This window comes from Bubalus kerabau, chromosome 11 (assembly GCF_029407905.1).
Source record: "Bubalus kerabau isolate K-KA32 ecotype Philippines breed swamp buffalo chromosome 11, PCC_UOA_SB_1v2, whole genome shotgun sequence".
NCBI lineage: Eukaryota > Metazoa > Chordata > Mammalia > Artiodactyla > Bovidae > Bubalus > Bubalus kerabau.
The window spans coordinates 8,757,241-8,780,171 of NC_073634.1; the positions used below are offsets into that span (position 1 = coordinate 8,757,241).

A 22,931-nucleotide genomic window follows, 5' to 3' on the forward strand; every position below is an offset into this window, starting at 1 on the left:
CAGGACATACAGCGGCCAGCCCTCCAGAAGCCCAATGCTGGGGCTTCCGCTCAGGCCTGGCCTGCCCCATCCGGCCCAATCTGACCGCACCAACACCAGCCACTTGCTTCTTGGTCACGACCGCCCCAACCCAGACCCACGGGCCTCTGAAGCTGGCTGTTCTGTTTCCTGAGCCCCAAAGTGGCTTTCCCACAGATGGCCCAGAACTAAGAGGTTTCCCAGGACGCAGGACATTCAGAGCTAACAGCAGAGCATCCCCCTCAAGCCAGGCTGGAGACGGTCACCCTACTTCAGGATGAAAGCTGGCCTCACAGGGAAGGAAAGGAGACGTGGAGAGGCTCAGAGCAGCCCCTCGCCTGCACCGCACGGCAGCCCTATGTGACCCACCCAGCCACACTTCCCTGTACTGCCTGTGTTCACATACACACGTGTGGTGTGGAATTTCCCAGGTGAAACAGGCCTCGGTGATGCCTGGAGCCTGAGCACACAGTGAACAGTGATCAGCGGACCCAGCACACAACGGGGCCTGGGGCCTGACCCCTCTCCCCTCACCGCTTCCGCCCTCAGCATCATCCCACCCCACCCTCCACCTACAATTCCGCTGCAGAGCCTGCCAGGTCATTCCGGACCTCTAGGTTTTGTTTAGACGGCTCCCGCCGGCTGCCCTCCCAGCTCCTCACAGACGCCACTCCTTCCTTCCTGTCCCCACCTTGCCCTTCACCCCTGCGTCCGTCACGGCGCCGCCTGCCCCAGGAGGCACTGGGCAGTGGTTAGGAGCACAGAGTGTGGGACTCAGACCCATTTGGGAAACTCTGAGTTTCTCATAGTGCTGCTTTCCAGAGGGCAAGTGGGCAAAGTAGGCTCTTCAAGCCTCAGTTTACTCATTTGGAAAATGGAAACAACAGTGTCTGTCTAACTAAGATAATGTCTTTTTAGGGAATGACACAGGTAAAACCTCAACTGACATCGGCACATTAGTCTGATACACGCGTTTGTTTACAGGCCTTTATCCGCCGGTCTTTATATCCTGAGGGCCTGGCTTATTGAATGAATGGGCTGAAAGGATGAGTGTGTGCCTTATGGGCTTTCCCTGTGGCTCAGCGGTAAAGAATCCACCTGCAATGCGGGAGTCACAGGAGATGCAGGTTTGATTCCTGGGCTGGGAAGATCCCCTGGAGGAGGGCATGGCAGCCCACTCCAGTATTCTTGCCTGGGAAACCCCATGGACAGAGGAGCCTGGGATGCTATAGTCCATGGGGTCACCAAGAGTCAGACACAACTGAACGACTTAGTGCACACACACGAGACTTAGCGCGCGCACACACACGTGACTTCTTCTAGAACTGGCTCCCGAGAGCACACGCTCGGTGATCTTAGGAAGCTGCAGGAGTGACCAGTTTTGCCTTCTCAGCTCAGAGGGTGAGTGACCAGGACATGCTCAGGCTGTCTGCACTGAGGAGTGGAAGACAGTTCGGCACATGCAGAACAAAAAGCTTTTCAGAGTCAGTTCAGCAGTTGCACTTCTAGGAATTTTTGCTCAGGGAATCATCAGAGTTAGACAAACCTGTCTACACAGGTTGTTAATATCACTGTTAATGAGAGTGAGGATTATAAATAGCCTAACTAGTCACAGCCACTAGTGGTTAAATCAATTAACACGGTGCGTGGCCCTGCAGCTGAGGGACTGGAAACTCGAGTCCTGAAGCCAGACTGGCTGGGCTCTCTCCTGCCCCTGCCACCGCCCAGCTGTGCAACCCTGGGTAAGTACTTAACGTCTCTGTGCCTCTAAGCCTCGGGGAGAGTGGAACGCATTACGCGTTCGCTGTGGGTTAGCTACTTTCATTGTTTTCTACCATTGAAAGTCATATTGTAGGAGGTTAAGGACATGAGACATTTTTCTCAAGTATACTACCAATTTTTCTGCAACAGGATAAACTGTGAATATTTAGCACAAGCCCCATTTAAATTCTAAAATGTTGCTTTTAGCTCTAGAGGGATAGGTGTGATCACCTACAGTGGTTATCTTTGCACAGTAGAGTTACAGGGGACTTTTCTTTTGGTGTTTTTCTGTGTTTTTCATTTTCTGTGATAAACAGCATCCAGCCACACTCCTGCTGAAATGATAAGGTGGGCAGCAGCGTGACCGCGGGGGATTTTGCACTGGGTCCAGCTGAGCCCTACTCCTCACTTGTGGAGTGAACCAAGGGGCAGAGGCGGGCCCCCAAAGACCCTCTGGCCCCCAGCTCCTCTGAAGGACATGGTTCCTACACAGAGACATGCCAGCTGCTTGAAGAGAGGCATCGTAGAGAGAAAACTCAGGGGAAAAGAAAGTTATCTTTAATTAAATGACATGAAGTCAGTGTCCACATAAAGGCCCTTTCTGACTGCTGTTAGCCCAACATGGATGCCTGGGACCAGCCTCCCGCCCCGACCTGAGGAAGTTTAAGGTCAATGGTTGAAACATTTCAGGAAGCTTTCTCGTTGGATGACACCGACCCCTGGTTTATCTCAAGGCTGCATGCATGTGTGCTCAGTTGTTAAGTTGTGTCTAACTCTTTGTGGCCCCAAGAGCTACAGCCCACCAGGCTCCTCTGTCCATGGGACTTCCCAGGCAAGAATACTGGAGCAGGTTGCCTTTCCTTCCTCCAGGGATTCTCAATCCTGACCAGGGATTGAACCCACATGTCCTGCATTGGCAGGCAGATTCTTTTACCTCCAGTGCCACCTGGCAAGTCCCATCTCAAGGTGAGTCCACGGTCTTTTTTTCTTACTCAAGAGGCAATTCTTCTGCTTCTGGGTTGATTCACAGTGAGTGGTGTTCAATTGTGCTCTGGAAATGTTGTGCGCTTTGTTTGGAGACTGGTTCATAGTTACGTCTCGTATTTCAGTAGGCAGACACCGTTTCCATTTAACAAGGGCTCCTGGCCTACTTGTAAGGGCTGTGCTTCCAATGATGGATTTTTCTGAGGTGTTATTTTGATGTTTGATTTAGCAGGTGCATGCTGGGGCTGCCCAGGCGTTGAAGTGCCTCTGGGTGAAGGATGGAGTCTTAGGCCTGTGGGGACAAAGAGGCTTCCTGGGCCAGGCTGCTTGTTGCAGTGGGATCCCCCTTGCCTGGGTTCCCCAGAGGTCCCTCCATCTCTCCATGGGCAAGGGGAGTGCCAGGACTGGTGGGGGCAAATACCAAGGAGAGGAACTGGAGATGAAGGAGTGATTCCCAGGAGGATGCTGCAGGCAGACGTGTGGGCAGCCTGCAGGCATGAGGTCTGCTGCTGCTTCCTGCTGAGGACCAGTCGCCTAGAAGTTCAGGCAGTGGACCTAGGAGGTGGCAGCTTCTGAAAATGCTGTCAGTGGAGAGAGTTGGCAGGAGCTCCCTGGGGTTACTTGGGACTCTGGAGGCCAAGTCTCAGACGGGTCCTGAGCCAAGGGGGCTTAAGTATATGTAAGCTGATCGCTCCCCAGTGGGAAGGGCAGTCCTGAGGCTGAGATGAGAGTGGATGGAGGCACCCCTAGCTACTGGGAAGCAAGAGCAAGGGAGCCCAGGAAACCAGGCACATTACACGGCCCACTCCTGAGAAAGTCCAAGGGCACCTTGTCTGTGCTGTGCCTCCCAGTGTCCCAGGCAGTCAGCGGGGGCAGTTATCATCATTTTGTAGCCAAGGAAAGCTCACCTCAACCAGTTAAGTGGCCTGCCCTTGTCCAAACCAGTGAGTTCATCCCTCCCCCAACAGATGACCTCTCAGACTTGGACCAGGGACCTGACATTTCCATGATGGTTCAGAGGAAGATGGGAGTGTCCTACGCTGGGCTATCAGCTCTCCTGGGTCCTTCAGGCATTATCTGCTAACTCTTAGCTAAATAATCAGAAATGGGTATCGCTTTCCCCAGTGAGAGGGCTACAAGACCCACAGCATCCCAGTTTTCAAGTCCTTGGGATCAACTAATGAGGTGCAATGCCCTGTTTTGCATTCATGGCCCAGACTCCAGGTCTCACTGAGGGCCAAAGAGGGAACTTTGATTTTGGGGGAAAACTATGTACACCTAACTTGTAAGCAACTTTGACGGTCCTTTGCAATGTCAAGTCAGCCTTGCAGATACTTGTGAGATGATTACAACATAATTCCAATGTGGGTAGATTTGCTTAGCGAGCCCATAGTATTTGCTTTTATTTTTTGTTTATCCAGAAGCTGACCGGGGGGAGAAATTTTCTCTACTGACCCTAGGGGTTCTCTAGAGAGCATTCAAGAGCCTCTTTTATTCAAAAGTTGTCCATTGATTTTAAAACAAAACAAAAAAACAAAACTGAGCTTGTTAACATTCAATAAGCCCCAATCACCAATCTAAGAGTAAAGAGTAATCTCCCTTTTTCTTTCTTCTGGTTTTATGATTTTTTCTATTTTTGTTACGTCCTGTAAAACATGCTGGAGTTTTAACAAGACACAATTTCCAGTGGATAATATTGGTGTGCAGTTAAGCTTCATGTTTATTTGTATTTTCTCTTTGTTTTTCAAATATTTCTCATAGCACCATATGGGCTACATTTATCACCTATTCTATCCTTTGTCTCTGACTGATTTTCTAATTCACAATCAACAAGCTCTGCAAAAAAAAAAAAGCATTGTCAAGTTATAAAGGTTGATCTTTTCAAGTCTATTTTAATTTAGTTAAGTATCATCCTTTCCAATTTTCTCAGATATTCTCACCTAGGAATTATAAGGACTAAATGGAGTACAGTTTTATATTTTTAGAGTATAAACATGTGCTTCATAATCAAACAATAAAGATGCTTTTGACTGCAATAATAAACTGTAAATGACGTAAGTAATAAAGAATATTTACGCTCTCATATCATAGATGTCCCAAGGTAGGGTAGCCCTGCATTGGCTAATTCAGCTGCTCAACAACATCAGAGCCATCCCCACCCTTTGCCATCCCCAGGCTCCCCATTGCCATCATAACAGAACTGACTTGTTCTCAAGATGACTACACCCAGTGGAAGAAAATATTAACTCTTCACCTCTTCCTGTGAATGAGGACCCCCCCCCCCCGCAAATATCCCAAGCATATGTTCTTTGATATCACATCAGCCAAAATTCATCTCCAAGCCTAAATCCACCCATGGCAAGAGGAGTGGGACAAGCCAATGAGCTTGAGGATGACCCTGGTCTCCTAAAACTGAAAGATTATCTGGGCTAAACCAGAAGGAAAAAGAATGGACGTGAGTGAATACTCAGAAGGGACTGCTACCCAGAACTTGTTTCATTTCGTCCCTACAACAATCTTATGGGGTAACTATTGTTATCCTTAATTTTAGACATGGGAAACAGAAGCCTAGGAACTTTAAATCATTTACCTGATTAGCCATGCATAGAATATAATGGAGCAGGAATTAACAAAGCATGTCCCCAATGAATTCAAACTCAGCTGAAACCATTCACAACTTAGAGGTTATAATGATTCTCTTCTTGACCATTAAGAAAAAGGCACTCAACAGATAAAAAGCTGATGGCATAAAACCAAGAGAATTTTAGAACTGAGAAGGGTCTTTCATATTCCACTTCCTGCAGCATTCATCTGGGTGGTTTTGAGCTTCCACTTGGTATGAAACATCACACTGGGAGCAGATAGACAGACTGAGATGAGCAGTAAGACATGGCCTCTGCCCCCAGGGCTCACAGAGTACTAGCAAGACTGAGAAAGGCACACAAATAACTGTACCATATGGCAGAATAGGGTAAGTGCCAAGACAAAGGCACCCAAAGCAAATAGGGGACTATTTGAAAAATATATATATATTGACCATAAAATGTGTCATGGAAAAGAGAGGATCTGGCAAGGTTCTTTGGAGACAACATTTCAACAAGCAAAAATAAATGGAAGGGACGTGGCTGGATCCCAGGATGGGAGCCCCCTGCAGGAGCAGTAAACTGCAGGTCATGTGGATAAAACATCAGGAAGTGAAACTTCACTGGAGGATAGGAAACAAATGATCTTGGAAAGTAAAGCTTGATCTTGAAGAGTTTATTTTTAGTGTATGGAATTGGGGTGGGGCATGAAGGTTTTTGATCAGATGTAGGAAGATCAAAATTGCCTTCTATAAAGATTAACCTGGAAATATATGGAAAGACTAACCTGATATATGGAATATATGGAAATTTAGTAAGATGTCCTGTGTATCTGTTGGGATACTTGGTCTGCAAGCAACGGGAAACCCAACTCAACAGAGCTTGATCAACAAGGAAATTTATTATCTTGTTTAAAAGATGCCTCAGCATCAGCTTTCTGTCCCACTGCTCCCCTACTCTCAGGACGTGAGGGTTGTACTCAGCATAGCTCACTTGAGAAAGAGGTTGCTGCAGTTTCCAAGTCACTCAGTCATAACCAGGAGCATCCAGAGGGAGAAGAGACAATGCCTTCCTGCCATCCTTCTCAGGGAGGAGGGAATTACGCCCAGAAATCTTCCCCTTTCATCTCACTGGCCAGAGTTGAGTCACATGTCCTGGCCTAAACCAATCACTGATAAGGAGAATGGCCATGTCAGGATTCAGCCAATTATTGAACACCCTGAAGAATTGGGGAGATTAGGCTCCGCAGTCAAATAAGAAATCTGCAAATATGGAAGAGAGGAATGGATGCTGGGGAGACAATAACTAGGGCCTACCCTGTGTTCCATAAGGAAAGAATCTGAAGCGAAAAGGCCATTCCAGCTAAGAAATAATCACCGCTTCAACAGGTTGCATGGGGAACTGCTCTTTCTCTTGTGTAACATAGGATCCCTCGTTTCATCATATTTTCTGCTTGATTATCTTTAGTGATGGAGAACTCTCAGCCCCCTGGAACTACCACATTCCATTAGTTAAAAGTCACCGGTGTAGGACAGAAACCCTCATTCTTTATTCACAGAAACCGTTTCCAAACCAAGAATTCCCCCATATTGTATTTATGCAATTGAGGTGTTTTTTTTAATCTCTAATATTCTTTAATTTTGTTACCATAAAATGTTGTTTTGTTGGTTCCAGTGCAATAATCCAGCCTGACCTTCCAACAATTGTTGGTTAACTCTCTGTGGTATGCAAGTATTGTTCTAAGCATTAAGAGTAGACAGGTAATAAGGAGCTCACAGCCTTCTGGGAAGTGGACACACAGGCAAGGAATTATAAACCCAGTGTGACAACGCTGTAACATGAAGTGGGTTGTGCCAAGTGTGATTGTGATGATGACCAATGGTTTATGGAGAATGCTGTGGTAGACCTAGGAGTGATGAAGGAGCACCATGGCCCCTGACCCCACCTCCCAGTCCTTAAATCCCCTCTGGACTGGTATTGCATCAGCGACAGTGACCGCAGTGTCCCAAGTTAAAGCAGACATAACTGCCAGTGGCTGATTTGATCAGAGCTGAGACACAGGCTGGGCTAGAGTCAGGCCCAGACTGATGAAATGACACTGAGCAACCTAATTGTCACTCTGCTCGGTGTAGAACAGACACCCCTCAGCGCAAGAGGCTATTTCAACCTGGAGAAGAAAGCGGTGGGTTGGGGGGGCGGTTCTAAGACGTGGGTAAGATCAGGGGTTTCTGAAGGGCCAGGTGAACTTGGAAGGACGAGTGGGTTTCAAAAGCTTGTTTTTCAAAGAAATAGTATTTCAAGTGGTCAGCCTCAAAATCCGTCCCAAGTCTCTGGTTTCTGGCTGAGTGTTTGTGTTTTATTGAGTGTGTATATGGGTGCAAACCTGTGCATTTTCCGAGCAAGAAGGAGACTCATCGCTGTGCAATGTCTCATTCAGTGTATTATTGTTGACATGGGTTTAATCATCTGACCTCTCCATTCATTCACAGGAGGAATGAATGGCTGGGTGAGCATCTTGTCAAATAAGTGTCAGAAAATTGAAAACACAGACCCAGTAAGCCGGCTTTTGTTGTCGGTGGTGTTTGTTTGTTTATTTGCATGGCTGAAATAATTGGCTGCTTTCTGAGTAAATGACTCATTGTCTTGGCAATAGATTCAACCTCGGAAGGCTCCAAGGGGCTGTGGGAGCTTGGTTCCTCTCTCATTTTTAGGACAGAATGATGGCAATGTGCAGCCAACAGGTTGAAAGAAAGTTAAGGAATCAGGAGGGGGTGGAAACACGTGATGCTCAAAGTAAGTGGTCAAAGGAGCCCTCCTGATAGAGATCAAAGATTGATTTTCTTTTTGTCAAAGTGTTTATAGTTTTGTGTCAGTTTTAGGAGTACCACAAAGTTATTTGGCTATACATATATGTGTGTGTATTCTTTTTTGATTCTTTTCCATTATGGTTTATTACAGTCATATTGTGATCAGTATTAATCATATTGAATATGATTTTCTGTAGTGACGATGGATTAGTCACTAACTAACTTTTGTGACCCCATGGACTATAGCCCGAAGGGCTCCTTTCTTCATGGGATTTCCCAGGCAAGAATACTGGAGTGAGTTGCCATTTCCTTCTCCAGGGGTTCTTCTCAACCCAGGGATCAAACCCGGGTCTCCCAATCCTCCGTTGCTGGTGGATTCTCTTACTGACTGAGCCACCAGGGAAGCAAGATTTCCTGTGCTAGACAGGAAATCCTTGTTGTTTATTTTATATATGGTAGTGTGCATCTTGCAGAAGGCAATGGCACCCCACTCCAGTACTCTTGCCTGGAAAATCCCATGGATGGAGGAGCCTGGTGGGCTGCAGTCCATGGGGTCACTGAGGGTCAGACACGACTGAACGACTTCACTTTCACTTTTCACTTTCATGCATTGGAGAAGGAAATGGCAACCCACTCCAGTGTTCTTGCCTGGAGAATCCCAGGGACGGTGGAGCCTGGTGGGCTGCTGTCTCTGGGGTCGCACAGAGTCGGACACGACTGAAGTGACTTAGCAGCAGCAGCAGCAGCAGTGTGCATCTGTTAATCACGTATTCCCAATTTATCCCTCTCCCTCTGCCGTCCCCCTTTGGTAACCATAAGTATATTTTCCATATCTGTGAGTCTGTTTCTGTTTTGTAAATAAGTTCATTTGAGCTGGTTTTTAGACTCCACATATAAGTGATTGGAAAGACTTTTTTGAACAGTGACTTTCAGTTCCTTCCCCCCAAAAACTTACATGAAACACATTTTATATAATAATCCAGTGCCACATACAGAGAAAGAAATAGGAAAGTTCCATAAAACAATACCGACTTTACTGTGAGCCCTAGTGACTTCCATTCTATTTCACTCAGAGACATGAGGTAATGGGCCACTCATAGATTGGTACTCATGACTTGAAGAATGCGGATTTTAAATCTCAGAATTCGAGTCCCCTGATAGCAAGGCATGCCCCGTGGGTCGTAGACAAGGCGGCCCCCACATTGCTGTCCTGGGTCAGCACTCTAGAACAGCAGGCTTTTACCTGTGTCTGCGTTCACCTGCGTTCATCAGAAGACACAAGGAAGAAATGGCCGTCTAGGGACTGCCTCTGGAGAAGGCAATGGCAACCCACTCCAGTGTTCTTGCCTGGAGAATCCCAGGGACGGGGGAGCCTGGTGGGCTGCAGTCCATGGAGTCACGAAGAGTCGGACACAACTGAGCGACTTCACTTTCACTTTTCCCTTTCATGCATTGGAGAAGGAAATGGCAACCCACTCCAGTGTTCTTGCCTGGAGAATTCCAGGGATGGCGGAGCCTGGTGGGCTGCCGTCTATGGGGTCGCACAGAGTCGGATACAACTGAAGTGACTTAGCTGTAGCAGGGACTGCCTCACTTGTGGGGAGAAACGAATACATGTTGTATTTCTCTGAAGGAGACCAGAGTTAGATTTGCAATGCTCAAGATTTAAATATTTCTGAAATACGAAACAAAGTTCAAAATCCATATATAGCTTGAGTAAAATTATTTTCTCAAATCTTTTAAAAAACTCTTTTCTTCCTTATATATTTCAAGAAAAGTGGCTGATTGCATATGAAAGGTCAGGTGGAATTATATAGTAATGCAAACTAGATTCTAGTCATTGAAAAAAAAATACATGCTGTGTCTTTATTTTCTCCTATACAACCAAGGGGCTTCCCAGGTGGCACTAGTGGTAAAGAACTACCAAAGCACAAGACCCAAGGGGCATGGGTTCGATCCCTGGGTGGGGAAGATCCCCGGAGGAGTGCATGGCAACTGAACTCCAGTATTCTTACCTGGAGAATTCCGTGGACAGAGAAGCCTGGCGGGCTACAGCGCATAGGCTCGCCAGGAATCAGACACGACTGAAGTGACTTAGCACACATACAACCAAGAGATTTATTTTACAACTAGTGAAGGGGGCTTCATGGAACAAGGCAGAGTCTCAAAATGTTGGCTTTGAACTGTTAAAGCCTATTTTATTGATGCTGTACCAGGATAGTTCCTGTGTTCTAAAGAGCATGGAGCTTGATGCCTAAAGATTGGTTGAAGGTTGGGGTTCATATCCTAACTCTACCATTTATTAACCTTATTATAGGTTAGCTTTCCCACCAAGTAGACATGGAGTCCGGCTTTAAGCACAACAACTTCTGTGAAAAGTGAGACAGGTCATGGAAGGAAACCAATGTAAGGTGGGGTTTTTTTTCTTATTCTTTTTAATAATTAAATTTATTTCTTTTTAGTTGAAGGATAATTGCTTTATAATCTTGTGCTGGTTTCTGCCATACACCAACATGAATCAGCCACAGGTATACCCCTGTGCCCTCCCTCCGGACCCTCCCACCCCATCCCACCCCCCTAGGTTGTCTCAGAGCCCCAGTTTGCGTTCCCGGAGTCACACAGAAAACTCCCATTGGCTATCTCTTTTACATATGGTAGTGTATATGCTTCCATGCTACTCTCTCCATACATCTCACCCTCTCCTTCCTCCCCTGCCGGCGTGTCCATAAGTCTGTTCTTCAGTCTTATTTTTTTATTGTAGTAAAATATACATAACATAAAATTGACCCTTCCTGAGTGTACAGTTGGTGATCATAAGTATATTCACATTGTTGCACAAACATTTCCTCTACTCATTTCCACATTTTTCTTTATTCCAAACTGAAACTCTATACCCATAAACAATCATCTCCCATCCCCTCCTTCCTTGTCCCCATGGTAATCACTATTCTACTTTTGGTCTCTATATTTTTTAAAGTTTTATTTGTTTGTTTGGCTGCATTGAGTCTTAGCTGCAGTGCTCAGGATCTCTGTTGAGTCATACGGGATCTTTCGATGCAGCACGTGGACTCTGTTGTCGCAGCAGGCAAGCTCGTGAAGCACTAGTTCCTGAATGGTCAGAGATTTTAGTTCCCTGACCAGGGATTGAACTCAAGTCCTCTGCATTGCAAGGCAGATTCTTTACCGCTGGACCACCAGGAAAGTCTCTTGTCTCTATAATTTTAACTAAACTAGGTTCCTCATGTAAGTGGAATCATAAGGTATTCATCCTTTTTTGTGTGATTTATTTCACCTTTTGCATGATGTCTGCAAGGTTCTTCCTAGTTGTAGCACGAGTCAGAATTTCCTTCCTTTTAAAGTCTGAATAATATTCCACGGTATGAATAGGCCACATTTTGTCCTCTACTCATCCATCAAAGGATGTTTGTGTTGCTCCCATGTTTTAGCTGGGACAATGCTGTTGTGAATAGACGTATGCGGTGTCTGTGCAAGTCTCTGCTTTCACCCTTTTGGGAACCTCCCCATACCTGGCGTTGCTGGACCATGTGGTTAATTCTGTGCTTAACTGTTTGAGGCACTGCCATAGTGTTGTCAAGGGCCTCTGCACCATCTTATCCCCACCAACAGAACACAAGTGATCATTTCTCTACATCCTTTCCAACACTTATTATTTTATGGCTTTTTGGGTCAATATGAGGTATTTTAATGAACAGTTACCACCATGGGCACCAGGGGCACAGTCCTTCTGGGGTCTCTGGGAGGTACCTTGGAACTGTCCCCAACAGGGGACAAGGAAGCTGGCATATTTCTCTACCAAATCCTGTCTTTTGGTTGAGGCCGACCTGCCATGGCCCTCAGGTGGAGAGCTGTAGTTTCCTGCAGGAGAAACACAAGTGATGTTGGGAATATGAGAGGACACAGACAGATGATGTTTCTTGCAGCCTCATTTCAGGTCACCCGACTTCCTTAGACCCTGCTACTGCTGCTGCTAAGTCGCTTCAGTCATGTCCGACTCTGGGCAACCCCATAGACGGCAGCCCACCAGGCTCCCCCGTCCCTGGGATTCTCCAGGCAAGAACACTGGAGTGGGTTGCCATTGCCTTCTCCAATGCATGAAAGTGAAAAGTGAAAGTGAAGTCGCTCAGTCGTGTCCGACTCTAGCGACCCCATGGACTGCAACCTACCAGGCTCCTCCGTCCGTGGGATTTTCCAGGCAAAAGTACTGGAGTGGGGTGCCATTGCCTTCTCCGTCCTTAGACCCTAGGCTCCCTCATTTGTAGCCCAGGAGTGAAATCACCACTTTAGTATCATGTATCATGAGATAGTCATAAGAACGTGTGTGGGAGCTTTGTAAACTGGAGAGTTCTCTCCACGTGGGAAGCGATCTACTTCCTAGGAGGCCTGCTGTGGGGGTTGATACATTTCTGAGACTTGCCAGTAACTACAGGGAAACCGCAGATGGTCCCCTTGAATTTGCAAGGGAAGTGCAATCACCGTGGCTTTCCCTGGGCCGACTATTCAGTGCAGTGTCCCTGTGCTGGCTTGTGGCCTGAGTAGTTAAAGCTAGTTTTTCTGTTAAGTAAGGGTGGCAAATACAACATATTATAATTCAAGTCCCATCCAGAGACTTGGTATAATTATAAAGAGATCTTCCTTTTAGTCTTGAGTATCTAGGTTGGAACAGGAGAGTCTGTGGTCCTCCTACTCATACATCATCAGCAGGTCATCTTATTAACAAGCTCTAAGAGTTGCTGCTGCTGCTGCTAAGTCGCTTCAGTTGTGTCCGACTCTCTGTGACCCCAGAGACGGCAGCCCATTAGGCTCCCCTGTCCCTGGGATTCTCCAGGCAAGAACACTGGAGTGGGTTGCCATTTCCTTCTCCAATGCATAAAAGTGAAAAGTGAAAGGGAAGTCGCTCAGTCATGTCTGACTCTTAGCGACCCCATGGACTGCAGCCCACCAGGCTCCTCTGTCCATGGGATTTTCCAGGCAAGAGTACTGGAGTGGGGTGCCATTGCCTTCTCCGTGTCTCCAAAACACACACATCAGTGTTTATATAGCAATTCATTCGTTCAAATTACATTGTGAGTGTCTGCTATGAGACAGGCATTTGGCACAAGGGAAGGCCACTGGGGGAGGTAAGAGCTGGACTGAGCCTTGAGTGAAAAGGAGGAGGAGGAAGCCATGCAAAGAGCTAGGGGAGGGACATCCTGGGCAAAGAGCGTTGTGAGTGCAAAGGCCCTGAAATTAAAGTGCAGAGAGGTCACTGTGGCCAGAGCACAGTGACTGAGGGGACAGTGGCCAGAAATGAGGTCAGAGAGTGACCAGGGGCCAGATGAACCCTGAAGGCCATATCAAAAGGCTTAGCTTTGTTTTCTTTTTTTTTTTTTATAGTAGATTTACTATGCTGTGTTAATTTCTGTACAGCAGAGTGATTCAGTTATACATATACATACATTCTTTTTCTAAATACTCTTTTCCATTCTGGTTTATTACAGGCTATTGAAGATGGTTTCCTGTGCTATACAGTAGGGCCTTATTGTTTATCCATCCTGTATATAATAGTTAGCATCTGCTAATCCCAACAGTTTTGAGTCCACCACTTCTCCACCCCTACCCCCTCGGCAACCACCAGCCTGTTCTCTGTATCTCTGATTCTGTTTCATACATATGTTCATCTGTGTCATATTTTAGATTCCGTATACAAATGACATCATATGGCATTAGTCTTTCTCTGTCTGACTTACTTCACCTAGTATGATCATCTCTAGCTGTAGGATTGGCTTGCAAAGGAGAATTATTGGAGAGCTGCACACAGGCTCTCTGCTGAAGGGAGCATTGACCCATAGGGTTGAGAGTGGCCCCCGAGAGGCTGACGTGGTTGCCCCAGTGCCAGGTGGCATGTGCACCAGGACAGTGGTGCTGTTCCTTCTTTTTAGTTCAGATGCTCAAGATTTTATGAGCTCAAAAAAAAAAAAAAAAAGGAAAAGATTTTATGAGCTCAAGTACTTGCTTTTCATCTTTCCAGCCCCAGCTCCAATGTAAAGGCCACAAAAGTTAGATTCTGATGTTAGTCTGAGTCTCTATGTAACTAAGAAGTGTCAAGGAGGGTCAGGGGAAAATCTAACAGAAGTTGCTCTTACAGGGCATCAAAAAGCAGAGTGTCTGCATCTCCAAAAGCTGTGGAATATCCTGGGTGTCATCAATCTTGGCTTCAGACATCTGACACTGATCCCCATGGGTCCTTTTTGTAATAAAGTGATGAAACGTCGTCTGAATAACAGTGCAGTGAGGTGGTCTCCTTGTTAGCTGGACTTCTGTACTGGGGAGTGTCGATTTATGCCTCTGGGAGGTCTTGGGTGGGTGGGGGATTGCTGCTGGTTCGTCCTGGTCAATATTCTCTGCGAGGACTTGAAAAGTTCGGATGGTGTGGATGTTTGTTTAACCTTTCTGTAGGCATCATGAGCCAGGAAAGCTGAGTCATGGTTGGAAGACAGACTCACCGTTCAGAGAGGCCCCCATTCAGGAAGTTCACAGCCTTTGTGCCACCCTGCCCCTCCATCTTTTAGGACATATCCAACAAAGCATGCTTATGAATCAACCAGTGCGTGTGTGCTGAGTCACCCAGTCACGTCCGGCTCTTTGGGACCCCGTGGACTGCAGCCCATCAGGTTCCTTTGTCCTTGGAATTTTCCAGGCAAGAGTGGAGTGGGTTCAGAGTGTAGTTTTAAATGCGGACGTCTAGATTTCACTCCTATTATGTCTAGGGAGGACAGAGATGAGTGATTTTCACAAGTGCCGATAGGATTCTAAGGTAGGTGGTCTGGCGTCCACAGTCTCACTACCTTTGAGTTGCTTGGGGGCAGAGATGATCTTTTCCTTCGGCGCATGGTACACACAGCAGGTGGGCATTCTGCTTAGCAATGAATATCCTAACATTCCTTTCATCCTGGGAAGACTGAGGCCCTCTGCCTAGCTTCTCCCAGCTTCCTTTCCTTCTGCCTCCAAAGGCAGCATAACCTCACAGAAGACATCCATGTCATCCCCTCTTATTTCAGAAGAAGAATGTGGACTTTAGAAGCATACAGGCCTGGGATCAAATCCAGACTCTATTATTGATTGTCCAGGTCAACATTTCTCAAACCACAACACATGCCAATCAGTGGGAGAGCTTGTTGGAACAGATTCCGATATAGTAGGACTGGAGTGAAGCCTAAGCTCTGTGTGTCTAACCACTCCTGGGAGATACTGATGCTTCTGGTCCAGGGCCACACTCCCAAAGTCTCAGGGCTGTAATTGGCCTTGCTCAAGTTCCTTCAGCTCTCAGAGCCCACTCCTTCCATTAGAAAGAAACAGAAAGTCATGCTGGGCAAGATTGCATCGACCCCGGGTAACAGGAAGCAAAGGAAACAAAACCTGGGTTTATTTTTCTCACCTAAAAAGCAGTCCAGGGATAAAGAGGCTGCACTGGGGCCACTGCTACGATAACCAGGCTCCTTCCCATTTCCTGCTTCACCGGTGCATGAAGTTTGAGCCTCCAGGCTCTGAGTCGGTGGGCAAAGGGCAAAGGCCACATGCCAGCTGTGACTGTGTTTTTAAAAAATCAGAATAAGTAATACCTTACCCTGAGCCCTTCCCAGATGACACTGCTGAGATGTGGGTCGGGGCACTCCTCGCAGCACAGGTGTGTGACAAGGTGAGTGTCCTGCTGGTGCATTGCGGATCTGAGACGATTAGAGATTATTACTAGGGAAGCAGGGAGCAGTGATGCCGGGTGGCCTCTAGCTGAGTCCGAAGCAAGTATCTATTTTGCGCCACTATAATGAGGTTTGTTGTTGTTGTTCAGTCACTCAGTCATGTCCAACTCTTTGCGACCCCATGAACTGCAGCACGCCAGGCCTCCCTGTCCTTCACCATCTCCTGGAGTTTGCTCAAACTCATGTCCATTGAGTCGGTGATGCCATCCAACCATCTCATCCTCTGTTGTCCCCTTCTCATCCCACCCTCAATCTTTCCTAGTATCAGGGTCTTTTCAAATGAGCCAGTTCCCATCCATTACCTTGACAACCATCTGCATTTAATGGGCTTAATTTCCCATCCCTCTCCTAAAACTGCATTCTCAAAAATCAGAACTGTCATCCTACCAACGGATTCCAGCAGTCTCTGCTCACTGTTCATCCCAGTGAACTTCTGGCAGTATTGCGACATCACAGCACACACCTCCTCCCCGATATGCCAGCCTCTTGTCTCTCAGGCACTCTGCTCTCTGGTTCCCTGCCTTCCTCTGGAGATGCTTCTCTTTCCTTCTCCTGCTCTTTCTCTGCCTTCTTCTTGGAAATAGGCATTTCCCAGCATTTCTTCTAGATGCTGTTTACCCTACATGTTCACTCATTTCATTTCATTCATTCCCCAGAGTCTAGAGCAGAGGTCAGCAAGCTGCAGCCCACTGGACAGATCTCACCCTCCTCTCCTTTCCCCCCAACTCCCACTCAACTGAAACGTTTTAAAATAAAGTTTTGTTGGGACATGGCCATGCCCACATTATTCGCGTGATCCACGGCTGCCTTGGCACAACAGTGGCAGAGCTGCTATAGCTATCCTATGATCCATAAGCCTGAAATATTTACTATTGGCCTTTACAGAACCTTGCCAACCTGTGCTCTAGACTCTTAAGAATATCCAGACACACTTTGCTCCCTAGTGTTCACTCATGCACTCGTGCTGGGCATCAAAAGGGTCTCCTCCAGCATCATTAATCCAAGTCCAAACTGTCTTTCTCCTCAGACCTGTTTCTGCTCTGGTTTTCATCAATTTCCATCAATTACCTCACCCATGATCTACCTGTCATGAAACTGAACCTTTGTGGCCAATTTGTGGCATCAGGACCACAGGCCTGTGAAGGGCCTCCAAGTTCAGACTTTCAGTAGTGTCCATCCATCATGGATGCTGAACATTAAATGGTTTTGCATTTAAAAATCAGTATGACATTAGCAAAACAAAGCAAAATAAAATGACACGAATTCAGCTCCTTCTTCCCTTAAAATCTGTTTCTAGATCACAGTGCTGGCACACTCATTTTAAAGAGGTCTTCTATCTTCATAACAATAGAGGAGACAAAATTCCATAAATGTGATACTTATTTCTCTCCATTGACCTAGAGAGCAATCATTCCTAACTTCTAATTATTTGATTAGCTGTAAGACTGAATTATCTATTACTGAAGAAAATATAAAAATAAAAACATGTCAACAATACCATAGTCAAGTTCGTTCTATAATTTACTTTTCTACTTCCCCCAAACAATACCCCTCTTGCTGTATTACTTCTCAAGTTATTGGAACAAAATATAAATTATTTGGCCTATTAAGTTCTGCTAAAGTATCCAGTGAACACATCAAGATCACTGGCAATGGTGAGCGTCCCTTGCAAAAACTCTCTGAACTTCGCTGGCTTTTTAGCCAAAAGGATTAGGAAGACTTTAAAAGCATCAGTGAAGACAAAGAGTGACAGTTGCTGGCCCTTTGATTTGTCCTTTCATCTGTCAGATCTAGGATCTGTTATTAGTCAGGCACAGGCGTGCACGTGCTGGGTGCTGGAGATGCCCTCCTGCGCAGACTTACAAGGGCTCGATGAGTGCTGCTCACTTTGTAAAATCAAATCCATGGGGGCCACAGAGCAAGCGATTCATCATATTTATAGAATAAACGAATGTAGGAATGACAGTCCCTGCATATGACTTGCCATGAATCACACAAAGAAAGAAGTGGCCGTTTGGTGCCTGTTACATGAAAAGTGTGGTATTATATGCTCAGTCTGCAGTACAGGCTGCATAAAATCCTGAGCCTTGTCAGAGACTGATGGCAAGTTGAGAAATGGGTTGCAATGATTGGATTTCCACATACAGGGACTGTATCATCCTCTGTTATATGTTACAAACAGTCTTCAGCTCCAATGAGCTCTTGTTTGTATCTGAATGATTGTTTGTAGTTTCAAAGCATTTTAAAATATGCCACATCTATATACGCTACTTATTGCTGTTGTGTGTGATTGCTCAGTCACGTCCAACTCTTTGCAACCCCCGTGGACTGTAGCCCACCAGGCTCCTCTGTCCGTGGAATTTTCCAAGCAAGAAATACTGAAGTGGGTTTTCATTTCCTTTTCCAGATCTTCCCGACCCAGGGATCCAACTCGTGTCTCCTGCACTGGCAGATAGATTCGTTACCGCTTGTGCCACCAGGGAAGCTAGTAGGTATAAAATAAATGATTAATGAAAGCATTAATTGCATTATTATATTTTGTTCCAATAACTCCATATAGAACAGAGAACTCTACTCAATGCTCTGTGGTGACCTAAATGAGAAGGAAATTCAAGGGAAAAGGGATGCATGTATATGTATGGCTAATTTACTTTGCTGTACAGCAGAAACTAACGTAAGACTGTAAAGCAACTATACTCAAATAAAAACAATTTAGAAGTAAGTAAATCATTTAAATAATATATACCATATCTGTATTCTGCCCCATAGAGCTGTGGGATACGTGTTTTCAGGGACTTGCCAGGTGGCACTAGCGGTAAAGAGCCTACCTGCCAATGCATCAGTCATAAGAGATGCAAGTTCGGTCCCTGGGTTGGGAAGATCCCCTTGAAGAGGGACTGTCCACCCACTCCAGTGTTCTTGCCTGGAGAATCCCATGGAGAGAGGAGCCTAGTGGGCTACAGTCCATGGGGTTGCAAAGAATCGGTTATGACTGAAGCAACTTGGCATGTGCTTTCATCCCTGTTTGGCAGCTAAAGAAAGTAAGCATCTGACAGTTTCAATGGGTGGCCCAGGCACAACTAGTGAGTATTGGGTCAGGTATTGGAGCCTAAGCTGCCTGCCTCTGTGTCTATAAACCTTGTCACCTGAATTTTCCGAAGAGTCACAGAGCTCCTGAGTGAGCAGGGAGCCACTGCCTCATCTTGGGCCCAAGCTACTTGCCAGACTGACATTGGCACTTTCTCTCTCACTTTATTTTTTTTTTAAGTGTGCATTTTTGTTGTTGTTGTTGCTGTTTGGTTGGTTTTAAATATTTATTTTTATTTGTATGGCTGCATCCGGCCTTAGTTGTCGCACGTGGGATCTTTAATTGCAGCATGTAAACTTTTAGTTTCCTCATGTGGGATCTTAGTTCCCTGACCAGGGATTGAACCTGGGCCCGCTGTATTAGGAGCATGGAGTCTTAGCCACTGGATCACCAGGGAAGTCCCTGTTTCTTACTTTTAAAGTTGGAAAGTAAAGTTTGAAAAGGAGACCTGTGATGCCATAGCAAATCTCTTCCTCATGGCTAGTCAGTAAGAGTGAAACGGAAATAATATACAGTTAAGTAGTGACCAAAGCTCCCACACTGGGTCCCTTTGGGAGGAAGAGCATCCGAAGGCACTGGAGTTTGGGCCCCAGCACGTCCCTAGCCGCAGAGCAATGGGAAGGGGTCTTTCAGCTCCAGTGTCAGGCCAGAGACCCTTGGGACAACGCAGGCAGCCCCCGCAGCGAGCCAGCCCCAGGCAAGGCAGGAGGCCAGCAATCTCACACCTGGCTTCCGTTCCGTCGCCTCTGAGGCAGGCCATTCTTGGCCAAATTCACTCTATACTGTCCCAGAGTCCATTCTCTGGCTTCCCTGCACAGGAAAATCAGAGGACCCTTTTCCACAAAGCTCAGCGAGGACCCTGGGGCCCTGCCCAACTGACTCAGCCATAACCACCTAAGGTTGGACCTTCTTGAGTCAGCTGCCCAGCCAGCCTTTTTAACTAAAGGTGACTGACCCTCACATATGCTGAGAAGATTTCCTAAAAGTGGAAAACAACTTAATCAAAGAGAAATACCCAGACAGGACTTCTCTGGTGGTCCAGCAGTTAAAACTCTACCCTTCCAATATAGGGGGTGTGGGTTCAACCCCTGAGGGGGGAACTAAGATCCCACAGGCCACAAGGCATGGCAAAAAATAAATTAATTAATTAAATTAAAAAATAGAAATGGCTAAAAAAATAGACATGGCTAAGATGATAGATTCTACATTGTGAAAAAAGTTTTATTTATTTTTTAATACAAATTTATTTATTTTAATTGGAGGCTAATTACTTTACAATACTGTAGTGGTTTTGCCATACATCAACATGAATCCTCCACAGGTGTACATGTGTTCTCCATCCTGAACCCCCCTCCCACCTCCCTCCCCATCCCATCCCTCAGGGTCATCCCAGTGCACCAGCCCCAAGCATCCTGTATCATGCATTGAACCTGGACTGGCGATTCATTTCACATATGATAATATGCATGTTTCAATGCCATTCTCCCAAATCATCCCACCCTTTCCCTCTCCCACAGAGTCCAAAAGACTTTTCTATACATCTGTGTCTCTTTTGCTGTCTTGCATACAGGGTTATCATTACCATCTTTCTAAATTCCATACATGTGCGTTATTATACTGTATTGGTGTTTTTCTTTTTTTTTTTTTTTTTAAATTTTATTTTATTTTTAAACTTAACATAACTGTATTAGATTTGCCAAATATCAAAATGAATCCGCCACAGGTATACATGTGTTCCCCATCCTGAACCCTCCTCCCTCCTCCCTCCCCATTCCATCCCTCTGGGTCGTCCCAGTGCACCAGCCCCAAGCATCCAGTATCGTGCATCGAACCTGGACTGGCAACTCATTTCATACATGATATTTTACATGTTTCAATGCCATTCTCCCAAATCTTCCCACCCTCTCCCTCTCCCACAGAGTCCATAAGACTGTTCTATACATCGGTGTCTCTTTTGCTGTCTCGTACACAGGGTTATTGTTACCATCTTTCTAAATTCCATATATATGCGTTAGTATACTGTATTGGTGTTTTTCTTTCTGGCTTACTTCACTCTGGATAATAGGCTCCAGTTTCATCCACCTCATTAGAACTGATTCAAATGTGTTCTTTTTCTTCTTTTTTTTAATGTATTCTTTTTAATGGCTGAGTAATATTCCATTGTGTATATGTATCACAGCTTTCTTTTCCATTCGTCTGCTGATGGACATCTAGGTTGCTTCCTGGCTATTGTAAACAGTGCTGCGATGAACATTGCGGTACATGTGTTTGTTTCAATTCTGGTTTCCTCGGTGTGTATGCCCAGCAGTGGGATTGCTGGGTCGTATGGCAGTTCTATTTCCAGTTTTTTAAGGAATCTCCACACTGTTCTCCATAGTGGCATTCCCACCAACAGTGTAAGAGGGTTCCCTTTTCTCCACACCCTCTCCAGCATTTATTGCTTGTAGACTTTTGGATCGCAGCCATTCTGACTGGCGTGAGATGTTACCTCATTGTGGTTTTGATTTGCATTTCTCTGATAATGAGTGATGTTGAGCATCTTTTCATATGTTTGTTAGCCATCTGTATGTCTTCTTTGGAGAAATGTCTGTTTAGTTCTTTGGCCCATTTATTGATTGGATCGTTTATTTTTCTGGAATTGAGCTGCAGGAGTTGCTTGTATATTTTTGAGATTAATTCTTTGTCAGTTGCTTTATTACATTGTGAAAAACTTTTTTAAAGATAAATAACAAGGAACTGGGTCTTCACGTCTCAGCCTCCCCTGGAAGAGACTGAGCAGTGAGCATCTTCTCCTTGTGGCCAGGCTCTTAGCAGCCACGTGGACCTGGCTCTTGGGTCTTCCACACATACAAATAAGAAGTCTGCTCGATGAACTGGCCACTTAGATGAGCCTTTTCATCTGTGTGGTTTCAATTTAAAACACAGACCAAGCCATCTTTGCAAAATGCTCTCTGGTATTTACCTCTTCCCATTCACTTAATTAATCTGCAATTGTCCTCAAAGTTGATGATGGGGAGAGTTTCTAAGAACTGAGATTCTTCTAAGAACATGAGCTCACTGGCTTATTTGATTTGCCAAAAGCAGCAAGGGAGCATTTTCTCTATGCTTTCTCAAGATTTATTTGGGGCTGCTAATTTATTCTCTGTTAAATTGGGCATCTCTAACCTGAGAAAGTTGTTAGAAATGAATAGAAGAGAGGGGCATGTGACCATCCTGTGTGAACAGAGTTCACTTGAATTGATGGAAACTTTTCACAAAGTTTCCCCAGGATTTTAGGATTAACCATGAACGAGGAATGGAGATGGAGCGTGAGATGAAACTTCTCCCAGCAGAGTGGTTTTCTCATCTTCTTGGACAGGCAATCAGCAAGCTCATTCCACCTTAGTGCATCCCGCCAGGCAGACACGTAGTCAAGTCCACTAATTCACGCTTAAGGAGAAAAGGAGGAGGAGGAAGGTTCTGGCTGAATCAGTGCCACCCATCCTTGTCAATAGTTCTCAAGAAGAGCAACACTCTTGGCTTAGGTCCCCTCCTTGGTGGGAAGGGGTTGAGAACAGGAGCTTGGGAGCCAGACTTACAGGGTTCAAATCCCAGCTCCAGTTTCTCAAAAAACTAAAAATATAACTACCGTATGACCCAGCAATTCCTCTCCTGGGTATATATCAGAAAAGAAAAAAAAAAAAAAACAATGAAACACTAATTTGAAAAGATCCATGTGCCCCAGTGTTCAGAGCTGCATTATTTATAATTGCCAAGATATAGAAGCAACCTAAGTGTCCATCGACAGATGAATGGATAAAGAAGATGTGGTGCATTCACACACACACACACACACACACACACACACACACACAATGGAATGCTACTTAGCCATGGATGGATTTGGAGGATCTGCTTTGTCAGACAGACAAAGAAAAATGCTGTATGAAATCCC

The 22,931-nt window shown here is 45.7% G+C and overlaps 1 protein-coding gene across 1 annotated transcript in view; it reads left to right on the top strand.

Annotated features, from left to right (window-relative positions):
- Positions 1–679: 679 nt before the first annotated feature.
- NPAS2 (neuronal PAS domain protein 2) overlaps positions 680–22,931 on the top strand; it is a 249,044-nt gene continuing 226,792 nt past the window's right edge. Inside the window, exons 1-2 of the mRNA XM_055539452.1 lie at positions 680–1,760; positions 10,470–10,563. The gene's annotated coding sequence lies outside the window, so the exon portion shown is untranslated. The remainder of the gene's footprint in view (positions 1,761–10,469; positions 10,564–22,931) is intronic.